The sequence below is a fragment of the Protopterus annectens genome, chromosome 8.part0, assembly GCF_019279795.1.
Source record: "Protopterus annectens isolate FY-2018-M chromosome 8.part0, PAN1.0, whole genome shotgun sequence".
Lineage (NCBI taxonomy): Eukaryota > Metazoa > Chordata > Ceratodontiformes > Protopteridae > Protopterus > Protopterus annectens.
In genome coordinates this window covers 383,388,346-383,401,808 of record NC_056741.1, presented here as the reverse complement: position 1 = coordinate 383,401,808, position 13,463 = coordinate 383,388,346, and the positions used below count along the sequence as shown (strand labels likewise).

Here is a 13,463-nt window from a genome sequence, read left to right as displayed (position 1 = left end):
CACTAAGGGAATCTGGCTAACAAAGTTCACAGATGACTAAACTGGGAGCCATTATTGAATCCCCAAATTATGTGGATATTCTACAAAAGGGCCTTACAGAAACAGATGTCTGGTGCCAGAGTCATGGGCTCAAGCTTAATGCCAAGAAATGTATAGTTATCCCATTTGGAAAAAACATGTACCCATGAATTGCCACATAGGTGGCAGTACACTAAACATCGAAAGTGTGATGAGAGACTTGGGGACACAGGTGGACAGTGGTCTCACCTTCAATAACCACATTGCCACAACAGTCAGGAAATCCTTCTATGTGGCACACCTCATCACTAAGGGCTTTTCATCCAGAAAAAAGGAGGTCATTGTCCCACTGTACTCATCCCTCAATAGACCCATTATAGAGTATAACACCCCATTTGGTATGTACCTCAAGACATCTGCAACAGCTGGAAAGGCCGCAGACATACCTCACTAAAAGAATCACAGGCCTAAAGCAGATGCCATATGCTGACTGTCTAAAAAAACTCCAGCAATACTCTGTGGCATATTGTCTACTCCGAGGTGATCTCTGCTTAACATACAAGGCCATGTCAAACCCTGAGCTGCTGAATATTCTCCACTTAAAGAAATCCCAATCCTTCAGAGCCACACACTCCAGGGATCTAAACCTGGTCATCACAATGAACAAAACATACTGGAGGGATAGGTTCCTGACCCAGAGACTCCCCATACTCTGGAATAGACCTGCCCATACATGTCAAGCAGAGCACCTCCTTGGCCTTCTTCAAAAGGAACGTTGATGATTGAATGGTAGATAGGAAATTCACCCTCAGGATCATGTCAGTCACCCTGCTAGACAGGGGTCCAGGGAAGTAAATATTGGGGGAAGAAATATTCAGGGAATTGTTATGGCTAGCCTTGTATAGGCCCTATGGCCGATAGCCTAGCACCAACCTACGAACGTGGTGTGGTCCATTGAAGATTTACTCACAGTTGGTGTGGTTTAATCATGAGGGCTTCGCTCTCGTGATTAAACAAAGGCACCTGTGGGTAAATCTTCAATATACCACAACCACGGAGTCGGTTATTGCTACTATACCATGACATTATTTAAGAAAAAAATACTTTTCTTAGATAATGTCTTTGTATAACGGCGGATTACTGTTCTTCCTTTGGTTGTGGTATACTGCTTCTTCATTTTGATGTACTGCGCATGCGTATGGGACTTGCGTTCCCATGCATACCCAGTACATCAAATGCTTTGTAATGGAGCAACAGAGACTTTCTTTTCTCCGTTGCTTCTGTTTTCAAATTGTAAAAAAAAAAAAAAAACGAGACCAGACCTTTTTCTGTTGGTATATTGTGGAATTTACAATGGACGCACTGGTTCAGAAATTTGAATGTTGGCAGTATGACTGGTATAGGGAGAGAGCTAGCTGATATGATGGACAGAAGGAAGGTTGGTATACTGTATGTGCAAGAGACCAGATGGAAGGGCAGCAAGGCTAGGTGCATAGGAGGCGGGTTCATACTGTTTTTATCATGGTATGGATGGGAGGAGAAATGGTGTAGGGGTTATCATGAAGGAACAGTATGCTAAGAGTGTTTTGGAGGGGAAGAGAGTGTCGGACAGAGTGATGTTTAAGTTGGAAATTGATGGTGTAATGATGAATGTTGTTAGTGCGTATGCTCCACAAGTTGGGTGTGCAATGGATGAGAAAGAAAAATTTTGGAGTGAGTTGGATGAAGTGGTGATGACTGTACCCAAGGGTGAGAGAGTGGTGACTGAAGCAGATTTCAATGGACATACTGGTGAAGGGAACAGAGGGGATGAGGAAGTGATGGGTAGGTATGGTGTTAAGCAATGGAATGCAGAAGGTCAGACGGTAGTGGATTTGGTGGTGAATATGTATTTTAACAAAAGGGAGGAGCATAGGGTGATGTACAAGAGTGGAGGGAGATGCACACAGGTGTATGTAGAAGGGCCAGTCTGAAGGAGATTGGAGACTGTAAAGTGGTGGCAGGGAAAGTGTGGTTAGGCAGCATAGGATGGTGGTTTGTAGGGGCAGCATAGGATGGTGGTTTGTAGGATGACATTGGTGATCAAGAGGAGGAGTGTGAGGGCAACACAAAGGATCAAATGGTGGAAATTGAAAAAGGGTAATTGTGAGGTGGAGTTCAGGGAAGACTTAAGACAGGCACTGGGTGGTAGTGAAGAGTTAGTAAAACAAATCAACGGCTGCTCAAAGTTCAATATACAAAAAAACAAGCGACAGTTGAATATAAAAAAGCACCTTTATGAAACACAAAGCTTTCGGGAAACACCCTTTCTCAATGATTAACATAAGGTTCATTAAAACATTCAGTTAAATCCACCCAAAAGACATCACATGACCTGCAGCCAAGATCATCTGATCAAGAAATCAATTAAAAATAAAAGATATACATATATTTCATATATACAAAAAATGTGTGTGAACACCTCTCATATACAAATACTAAATACATAAAAATACTTAAAAATACTAAATACATAAAAAAATATGTGTATATTTAGATGTCATTTTAGCTTAGTTTGTTGTATCTTAACTAATATAGGTTTCAGAGAAACAGCTGTATTTAAACCTGGGTATATATCAGCTCTCAGACGTATAATCCATTCACATTTTCTTGTATCCAGCAAGTTACTTATATCTCCACCTCTAAGGGGTTTATATACTATGTCTATAACCCTAAATTTAAACTTATGGTCTTCACCCAAATCTCTAATATGTTTACAAAGTGCATTATTTTCACTTCCTCTCCTGATCTCTGACTTGTGCTCTATGATACGCTCTTTTAACTTCCGTGTTGTTTTCCCAACATAGAAGCAAGGACAGGCAACACATGTTGCCAAATAAACCACATTATTAGAGACACATGTTGCCAGGCCATGAAATATAAATAACCTTTTAGTTATTGGATGTTCAAATTTATTATTAGAACCCAGGTCAATATCAGTAATAGGAACTATATCATTGCAACAACTACAATTATAGCAACAAAAAGTTCCTCTCTTAGTCCCTATGGACTGATTGTCAGTGTTAATATTAAAATAGTACAGTTTTGTACCTACCATAAATGTAGATGTCCGAGAGGAATGCATCTGCAGTCTTTACAAATGGGTTGTCCTGTCGTCAGGCAGCCCTTCGGTCGGCCGGATTCCAAAGTCTGGGTCTGGCTTCGGCTGGTGTCGCACTTCACCCGACGTCATTGCGGCAGTTATTCGGGTATAAAGGCATCAGCCAACGCCATTTTCCTCAGTGTTTCTTGCCCCAGATGCCAGGTGCCCTCTTGGATGGCTAAATTTGGATAAATGTCAAAGTTTCCAAATAGTAGAGAGCAAACACATAAAATAAGCATGTATGTACATATATACAAACAAATACACCATAATAGATCCCCCCCAAGCTAGCTGAAGATTGGCAAATACCCAAGGAGTACCTCAGAGGGGAAGGAGGGTGGGTAATCCTGACTGCAGATGCATTCCTCTCGGACATCTACATTTATGGTAGGTACAAAACTGTACTATGTCCTTCAAGGATGCATCTGCAGTCTTTACAAATGGGTAGAATACCATAGCTAAACTAGGGAGGAGGAAATGAGAAGAGATTATGGTGTAGTTAGGATCCCTTGCAAAACAGCAGTGGCAAAACCAGCACGGGATCTAGAGTATAGAGGTAAGTTATAATGCTTGGCAAATGTATGCACGGAGGTCCAAGTAGCAGCCTCTATAATGTCCTTGGTAGCCACTCCTCGTAAGAAAGCTGTGGTAGTGGCTGCAGCCCTTGTGGAGTGAGGCCTGATGTTCTCTGGAGTTTTCTTTCCATGGTAGGAGTAACAAAATCTAATGCAATTTCCTATCCATTTGGAGATTGTCTGTTTAGAAATTGGTTTTCCTTCCTTTCCTGTTGCATATGCTACCAGAAGCTGGTCAGTTTTTCTATTGTTTTTTGTCCTGTCCAGGTTGTAGCGTAATTGTCTGTGTACATCCAAAGTATGTAAGAGCCTTTCTCCCCTGTTCTGTGGGTTGGGGAAGAATGTAGGAAGGTGGATAGACTGATTTAAAGATACTCTGGATACCTGGATGCCTGTAGTTCAGAGACCCTTCTTGCTGAAGTTATTGCCAGCAGGAAAGCAGTCTTCCAGGATAAGTATTGTAATTCTGCTGTTGCTGCTGGTTCGAAAGGAGGAAGAGTCAGTTTTTCTAGCACAAAGTTCAAGTCCCATGCTGGCAATGGAGGTTTCCTGGGAGGTTTTACATTTTTAATTCCTCTCAGAAACTGTCTGAGCAGAGGATGCGAGAAGACAGGAGGATCCAAGCTGTATTCTGCTGAAATAGCTGATGCATGTATCTTGAGTAGGACAGGCCTGTATGGAAGAGCTCCGCCAAGTACTCCAGGATGCTGGCTATATTCACCAGTGTCACATCTTGCCCCTTTGCAGTACTCCAGATGAGATATCTTTTCCATTTTGCTGCATAATTCTTTCTTGTTGAAGGTCTACGGGCCTCCAGGATTATGTCTTTAACCCTTTGGGATAAATTTGGGTTAATTGCTGTTATGTAATGTTCCAGGCAGTTAGCTGCAGAGTTTTTAGGTTTGGATGCAGGATGTTGTAGTTGTTCTGTGTTAGCAGTAATGGGATCAGGGGCAGTGTCCATATCTGTTCCTGGGACATGCTCCTCAGCAGTGGATACCAATGTTGTCTTGGCCAGTCTGGGGCTATCAGAATGATCCTCGGACGTTCCTCTTTGATCTTCAGAAGCACCTTGTGCATCAAAGGAAGTGGTGGGAATGCGTATGCTGTCAGGCTTTTCCAACTGAAAGATAGGGAGTCCACCTTCCAAGCAAGTGGGTGGTAAGTCCTTGTGCAGAATTTCTTCAACTGGTGATTGAATGGGGATGCAAACAAGTCTATTTGTGGTAATCCCCATTCTCTTGTGATGGTTTTGAAGATGTCCGGATGCAGCATCCATTCGTGGGCATCTGTTGTAGTCCTGCTTAATATGTCTGCTAGAATGTTTTCCTTCCCTGGTACATAAATTGCCTGTAACTGAATGCTGTAGCTCAGAGCCACATCCCATAGGTCCAGTGCCAGCCGGCATAGAGGGTATGAGTGTGTGCCTCCCTGTTTGTTGATGTACCACATAACTGTGGTGCTGTCTGTCCTTATCATCAACTGGCCTTCTTGGAGAAAAGGTCTGAATGCCTGGATTGCCAATTTTACTGCCATCATTTCTTTTAGATTTATGTGCAGATGCAGCTGGTCTTGAGTCCATAGGCCTTGAATGCACTTGCCCATCATGTGTGCCCCCCCCACCCAGGTCTGAGGCATCTGTCGTGATGGTTTGTCTTGGTTGACTTTTGCAGAAGGGTAATCCTGTGTTTGATTGGCAGGCCTGAGCCCACCATAGGAACTCTTGCTTCAGGCATGGGATCATTGGAATTTTGGTTTCTAGGCTGTGCTTGTGCTGGGACCATAAATTCTTTAGGTACCACTGTAGCTTTCTCATATGTAGCCTGGCATGAGGGACCAGTATTATGCAGGATGCCATGAAGCCTAGAGCTTGTAGCACTTTTCTTGCAGTTAGATGGTTATGCTTTGTTAATGCCAAGAAGTAGAGAGGAAGTTGCTCTTTCTTTTCTGTAGTTAGAAATGCCATTTGTTTTGATGTGTCCAGTTCTGCACCCAGAAAGGTTATTCTTTGGGATGGAATCAGCCTTGACTTTTTTGTATTGACTGTATATCCCAGGGCTTGCAGCAGGTAGATGACTCTTTGTAAGTCTTCTGTTAGTTTGTTTTTGTTGTCCGCTTGTATCAGGCAGTCGTCCAGGTAGGGATAGATTTGAATCCCCTGAAGTCTGCAATGAGCGATTACTGATGCCAGGCATTTCGTGAACACTCTGGGCGCAGTAGATAAGCCAAAGGGCAATGCTGAGAATTGATAATGCTCTGATCCTACAAGAAATCGGAGGTATCTTCTGCAAATTGGTCTTATGGGGACGTGCAGGTATGTCTCCTTGAGATCTAGAGTTACCAGCCAAGACTCCTTGCCCAGCATGGGAAGAAGCTGCTGTAGGGTCAGCATTTTGAATTTTGGAACAATGAGGAATGTGTTTAAAGCGGACAGGTCTAGAATAGGCCTCCATTTGTTTTCTTTTCTTGGTACCAGGAAGAGTCTGGAATAAAATCCCTTCCCTTGCTCCATAGATGGTACCTTTTCTACAGCTCTCATTCTTAATAATTGAGATATTTGTTTTAGAGCTTCTGTCCTTTGAGTAGGTGGTAGGTTCGGCATTCCTCTCTTTCCTGGTAGAGTATGGAAATGGAATCTGTAACCTTGGTCTATAGTTTGCAAAATCCATTTTTCTCTTGTAATGCAGTGCCAGTTTCTTGAAAATAAGGTTAGCTTTCCGCCTAAAGGTGCTTCTAGTTGTTCCCTGGTAGGCGGTGCCACCGCCAAGTTACTGTGATTGAGTTGTTGTAGTGGTGGTGGCTGTATCCGTGCCTCGTTGGTTGTTACCCTGCCACTGGCGACCCCTGTAGGCACCCCTGAATTGGTTTCTGCCTCTAGAGCGCCTGTTCCTGCCTCTTTGTGCCTTAGAGGAGTCTGGAAAGGACCAATTCTTGGAGGGCCAGTTCCTGCTAAACCTTGGAGGTTGAACTTGCAAGAAATCTTTCACTGTTTGCACAGATTTTGCTTTCTCTTCCATCTTTTTTAATACCTGCTGTGCAGGGGAACCAAATAAATTGACCTTGTCCATAGGTGCATCCAAAAGCTTAGATTTGACATGATCTGGTAATGCCTGTTCTTTCAACCATGCATGCCTCCTGAAAACTGTGCCAGTCATGGCTGATCTAAAGGAAGCCTCCAGTGCATCATAGCCACATTTTAAAGAACGGTTACTAACCTGCTGTATGTTATGTACCATTTCTTGAACACACTTTTTATCTAAAGATTCTTCAGAGGACAGCTTTAGTCAACTGGTCAAGCATAAACTCTTGATATTGAATCATATGAAATTGGCAGTTCAAAGCTCTAGCTGACAAAGTAGCAGAGGTGTAAACTTTTTTACCCCATCTCTCTAAGGACCTGGATTCCCTTTCAGAGGGGAGGGGGTTTTTAGAAAGTAGCTGCTACAGCTTTTGGACCCTGGGAGATAGTCTCTGGATCTGCAAAAGGAGCCTTATATAAGTGGTGATGAGTGTCCGGGACCCTGTAGTACCTATCGGGCTTAGCAGGAGCCGGAGGTAAAGTATCAGGAGCAGTGCAAGCATCATTAAATGCATCATCAACAACAGAAAGAACTGGAGGTATAGCTAAAGGCCTATGCTGTGGCAAATGTAGAAAGGTCCTAAGCCTTTTTCTAGAGTCTGAGAAATCTTGGCCCTGCCACTGAAATTGTTCCCTCATAGCATGCAAAGTTTCCCCAAAGGAAAATTCCTCAGGAGGAGAGGCTGAAGGGATGGACTCCTCAGCATCAGAGTCTTCGTAAGGAGAATAAGAAGCCTCAGGAGGGTCTGTATGTTCTGAGTCATCAGAGGAATCATCTGTGGATACTGGCTCAGGGGCTCTGCTCTAGGCCTCTTTTCTGGAGGAGGAGAGAGGCCCTGTCTGGATGAGGCTGGGCTCCACGAATTAAAGAGATGAGATCCTCAGCCAAAGAAAGCATATGGGAGCTGGTGCTGGGCCTGTGAGAGGGGCTTGGCAGGCACAGGTTTTGATGCTTTGGCTGCTTTAGCCCTGGCAAAGGCCTTAATAGACATAGCTGGAGGAGGCCTAGCAGCTCCACGTGCAGGGGTAGAAATATCCAGGGGAATGGTGTCTGATAAATCCTGTGAAACCGCAACAGGAGGTTGGATTTCAGAAGCCGTTTCTACCAGGTTAGAAGAGGCCTCGGTAGAAGGCAAGTTATCGGCTGAAGAAAGAACCGCTTGCTCGGCTTCGGCCGAAACCGAGACACTCGTGGTTTGCTTAACCGCGGTTTCGGCCGAAACCGCGGACCACGAGTGTCGGTCTTTTTCTTTGCGTTTCTTGGTTAATTGCGTAGTCGGAGGATCCGACGGCATAATGTAGGCAAAATCGGAGCCGAAAATCTGTTCAGCAAAGTCCGATCGACGTCTAAGCGTCCGCCAGTTAAAAGAAGCACAGGCTAGACAAGCTGTGACGTCATGGTCTGGACCTAAACAATGCATGCAATAGGAGTGGAAATCTTTATGAGGTATTTGTTTCCCACAAGATAAACAGTTATTAACTTTCTCTGACATCGGCTGAGGCAAGAAAGAGTCCCCAACGGTGTACTTAGCTTTATAGAAGTCTTCGAAGTAGTATTCGGTACTAGTAATCTCTGGATCTGACCGACCGGCACTTGCGAACAGCTTCTGCTTCAGGCGCCACGCGGCAAGAAAGACTGAGGAAAATGGCGTCGGCTGATGCCTTTATACCCGAATAACTGCCGCAATGACGTCGGGTGAAGTGCGACACCAGCCGAAGCCAGACCCAGACTTTGGAATCCGGCCGACCGAAGGGCTGCCTGACGACAGGACAACCCATTTGTAAAGACTGCAGATGCATCCTTGAAGGACATCTTTATAACACAACAAACTTTTTAAAGATCTTTTATTTCTATAGGCAAAAAATGGCCTAGTGCCTACCAGTGCCCCAATGTCTTCCTGTGCCAATAACACTTTCCAATATTTACTTATAATATTCTTAACCATATGCGATCTAGAGGTATAAGAAGTAATAAACCTCAACCTCTTATCTCCTCCAGATAACCCAGTCGAAGAGCTGGCTTCAACGTCCATACTAAAAATAGGTCTATAAAGTGGATTCCTGTTAGTTTCTATATCCTTTCTTACACCATCTAACAAAGATTTAGAGTATCCACTATCAATAAACTCCTCACATGTCTCGTTCATCTTTTTCAGAAAAACTGCTTCAGTAGTATTCATCCTACTTACACGCATGAGTTGTGCTTTAACTATGCCCTGAAACACATGGGGCGCATGCATACTAGACGCATGCAGGTATCTACCAGAGGATACCTCTTTTTTATGTATAGAAGTAGTAATAACATCACCCTTTAGTGTAGTCTAGTATGAGAGGAACTTTTTGTTGCTATAATTGTAGTTGTTGCAATGATATAGTTCCTATTACTGATATTGACCTGGGTTCTAATAATAAATTTGAACATCCAATAACTAAAAGGTTATTTATATTTCATGGCCTGGCAACATGTCTCTCTAATAATGTGGTTTACTTGGCAACATGTGTTGCCTGTCCTTGCTTCTATGTTGGGAAAACAACACGGAAGTTAAAAGAGCGTATCATAGAGCACAAGTCAGAGATCAGGAGAGGAAGTGAAAATAATGCGCTTTGTAAACTTATTAGAGATTTGGGTGAAGACCATAAGTTTAAATTTAGGGTTATAGACATAGTATATAAACCCCTTAGAGGTGGAGATATAAGTAACTTGCTGGATACAAGAAAATATGAATGGATTATACGTCTGAGAGCTGATATATACCCAGGTTTAAATACAGCTGTTTCTCTGAAACCTATATTAGTTAAGATACAACAAACTAAACTAAAATGACATCTAAATATACACATATTTTTTTATGTATTTAGTATTTTTAAGTATTTTTATTTATTTAGTATTTGTATATGAGAGGTGTTCACACACATTTTTTGTATATATGAAATATATGTATATCTTTTATTTTTAATTGATTTCTTGATCAGATGATCTTGGCTGCAGGTCATGTGATGTCTTTTGGGTGTATTTAACTGAATGTTTTAATGAACCTTATGTTAATCATTGAGAAAGGGTGTTTCCCGAAAGCTTTGCGTTTCATAAAGGTGCTTTTTTATATTCAACTGTCGCTTGTTTTTTTGGTAGTGAAGAGTTACCAGATAGGTGGGTAACTACAGCAGCGCTAGTAAGGGAGATGACTAGAAAGGTGCTTGGAGTGGCATCTGCAAAGAGGAAGGAGGACAAGGAGACCTGGTGGTGGAATGAGGATATACAGGAGAGTATACAGAGAAAGAGGTTAGAGAAGAACTGGGAATGTCAGAGAGACTAAGAAAGTAGACAGGAGTATAAGGAGTACAAGGAGATGAGGTGCATGGCAAACAGAGAGGTGGCTAAGGATAAGGCGTATGAAAGGTTGGACACTAAGGAGGGAGAAAAGGACCTGTACTGATTGGCTAGACAGAGGGACCAAGCTAGTAAAGATGTGCAGCAGGCAAGGGTGATAAAGGATAATGAAGGAAACGTACTTTAAGTGAGGAGTGTGCGTTGAGCAGATGGAAAGAGTACTTGAGGGGCTGATGAATGAAGAGAATGAGAGGGAGAGAAGGATGGATGATGTGCGGACAGTGAATCATGAAGTGCAGTGGATTAGCAAGGAGGAAACAAGGATAGCTATGAAGAGGATGAAGAATGGAAAGGCTGTTGGTCCCAGATGACATACCTGTGGAAACATGGAAGTGTTTAGGTGAAATGACAGTGGAGTTTTTAACTAGATTGTTTAATGAAATCTTGGAAAGTGAGAAGATGCCTGAGGAATGGAGAAAAAGTGTTTTGGTACCGATTGTTAAAAATAAGGGTGATGTGCAGAGCTTTAGTAACTACAGAGGGAATAAACTGATCAGTCACAGCATGAAGTTACGGGAAAGAGTAATGGAAGCTAGGTTAAGAAGGGAGGTGATGATTAGTGATCAGCAGTATGGTTTCATGCCAGGAAAGAGCACTACAGATGCGATGTTTGCTCTGAGAGTGTTGATGGAGAAGTACAGAGAAGGTCAGAAGGAGTTGCATTGTGTCTTTGTAGACTTAGAGAAAGCAAATGACAGGGTGCCTAGAGAGGAGTTGTGGTATTGTATGAAGAAGTCGGGAGTGTCAGAGAAGTATGTAATAGTAGTACAGGATATGTATGAGGGTAGTGTGACAGCAGTGAGGTCTGCAGTGGGAGTGAGAGATGCGTTTAAGGTGGAGGTGGGATTACATCAAGGATCAGCTCTGAGCCCTTTCCTATTTGCAATGGTGATGGACAGGTTGACAGACGAGATCAGACACGAGTCCCTGTGGACTATGATGTTTGCAGATGACATTGTGATCTGTAGTGAGAGTAGGAAACAGGTGAAGGAAACCCTGGAGAGGTGGAGATATGCTCTAGAGAGAAGAGAAATGAAGGTCAGCAAAACTAAGACAGAATATATGTGGGTGAATGAGAGGGAGGATAGAGGAATGGTGAGGATGCAGGGAGTAGAGCTGGCGAAAGTGGATGAGTTTAAATACTTGTGATCAACAGTTCAGAGTAATGGGGAGTGTCGAAGAGAGGTGAAGAAGAGGGTAAAGGCAGGATGGAGTGGGTGAAGAAGAGTGTCAGGAGTGATTTGTGACAGATGAGTACCAGTAAGACTGAAAGGGAAGGTCTACAAGAGGGTAGTGAGACCAGCTATGTCATATGGGTTGGCGACAGTGGCATTGACAAAAAGGAGTCAGAGCTGGACATGGCAGAGTTAAAGATATTAAGATTTGCACTGGGTGTGATGAGGGTGGACAGAATTAGGAATAAATATATTAGAGGGTCAGCCCAGGTTGGAAGGTTTGGAGACAAAGCCAGAGAAGCAAGATTACGTTGGTTTGGACATGTGCCGAGGAGGGATGCAGAGTATATTGGTAAAAAGATGCTAAGGATGAAGCTGCCAGGTAACAGGAAAAGAGGAAGGCCTAAGATAAGGTTCATGGATGTGATGAGAGAAGACGTGCAGGTGGTTGGTGTGACAGAGCAAGATGCAGAGGACAGGAAGAAATAGAAACAGATGATCTGTTGTGGCGACCCCTAACGGGAGCAGCCGAAAGAAGACGACGCTGGCTGGGCTGGCCACTCAGCGTGCATGTTTTGAAATATTAATGGGGGGGGTCAATAAATCTAAAGTTATTACAGTACTAGTTTTTTTGTCTTCACTAATTTGCTTTTTAGTACTATTGCCAAGCATTCTGAAGCTTAAAACAGTGATGTTTATATTTTTGCCATTCTTTCCATGCTTTTTCTCTAACCTGCATTAACATCCTACTATCTTTGGACAGCCAAATTGGATTGTTTTTAGTCTCTTTCTTCTAGCAGGTGCAAGGCTATTTAGGATAGTCAGGAAAGTTGCACTGAATTCCTTTACAGCGTTATCTAAGGGGAGGATTTTTAGAAGTTTCAGTTAACAGAGGACAGGTTAGTAATGGACATTTTTGGGTTAAACTTGAACAGGTTGCGTGCTGTTTTATAAACATGCTGTTTAAGTGGATGTGCGAGATGTCTTGTACCGTGATCATCTCCCACACACTGTACCAGAGGTAGTGTATTTGCTAGAGTCTGATACTAGGATCCAGCCTTATAGAGAATTTGATGTTTTGCTATAATGTGTGCAAGGCTATTAATTAGCTGGGTGAAACAAAAGTAGTTCACTCTAGATGCAGCGGCGTTTATGTCCACATTCACATTAGCTAACAGTACTATTACTTGCAGAAATGTCTATATCCAATGTAGGATATATTCTAGTACAGATGTATTGTCGCCTGGAGGGATGTAAACAGTAATACATATTTGTTTATAACTGCTTAACTTCAGGAAAGTAATGAGAAGCTCTGCTTCACTGAATTTTGGTACTGGTTTGTTGCAAGAGGAAATGTGGTAGTGGTTTGGAAATATTAAAGCAATACCACCACCCTTCCTCTTTATACAGTCACTACAGATATTACTGCCAGGAGGTGTAATTTCAGAGTCATTTAAACCAAGTTTTAGTTACAACTAGAATATAAACCTTATGTTGGCTAATCCAGGCATGCAGTTCATCAACTTTATTTCTTATGTTTTTAACATTTATGGCATCAAAAAAAGTTATATTGTTGGGGTTGACTACTGTGTAGTGTGTGAGAGAGTACTGTCTTGATGCTCATCATATGTGGGACCAAGATGAACATAAATGCCTCTTCCTAAAAGGATTTTTAGTATAAGGAATTACTGATGCTTCTTTTTTAACTAGTTTCTTTTTTAAATAGTATTTTCCACTTAATTTTGGCTTGGTTTGAGTTGAAATGGACGTAATCTGCCTACATCTGCAGTTAAGGTGAGGGGTGTCATACAATAGTTTTGGTGCAGTGAGGATAGTGCTGACAGGAAGTATGAAAAGGTTGTTTGGACACAATTGGAGACATGTTGAGAGCTATTATAAAGTCACGGTAGGATGAAAGATGGTCCAGTAGCAGCAGAAGACTAGAGGATGAGCTAAGTAGAAGCATAATTAACTATTATAGCTGAGTGCGCCTCCAGCCGTTTCTGCAGTTACCTCCTACTGCACCTCTAGGCATCACATATTGCCTGTTCATATGTGCATTAATAATTCCAAAACCATGTTACAT

At 42.5% G+C, this 13,463-nt stretch overlaps 1 protein-coding gene across 2 annotated transcripts in view; it reads right to left on the bottom strand.

Moving 5' to 3' along the window:
• LOC122808822 (killer cell lectin-like receptor subfamily F member 2) overlaps window positions 1–13,463 on the bottom strand; it is a 1,412,691-nt gene that overhangs the window by 1,077,760 nt on the left and 321,468 nt on the right. The gene's annotated exons all lie outside the window — the stretch shown is intronic.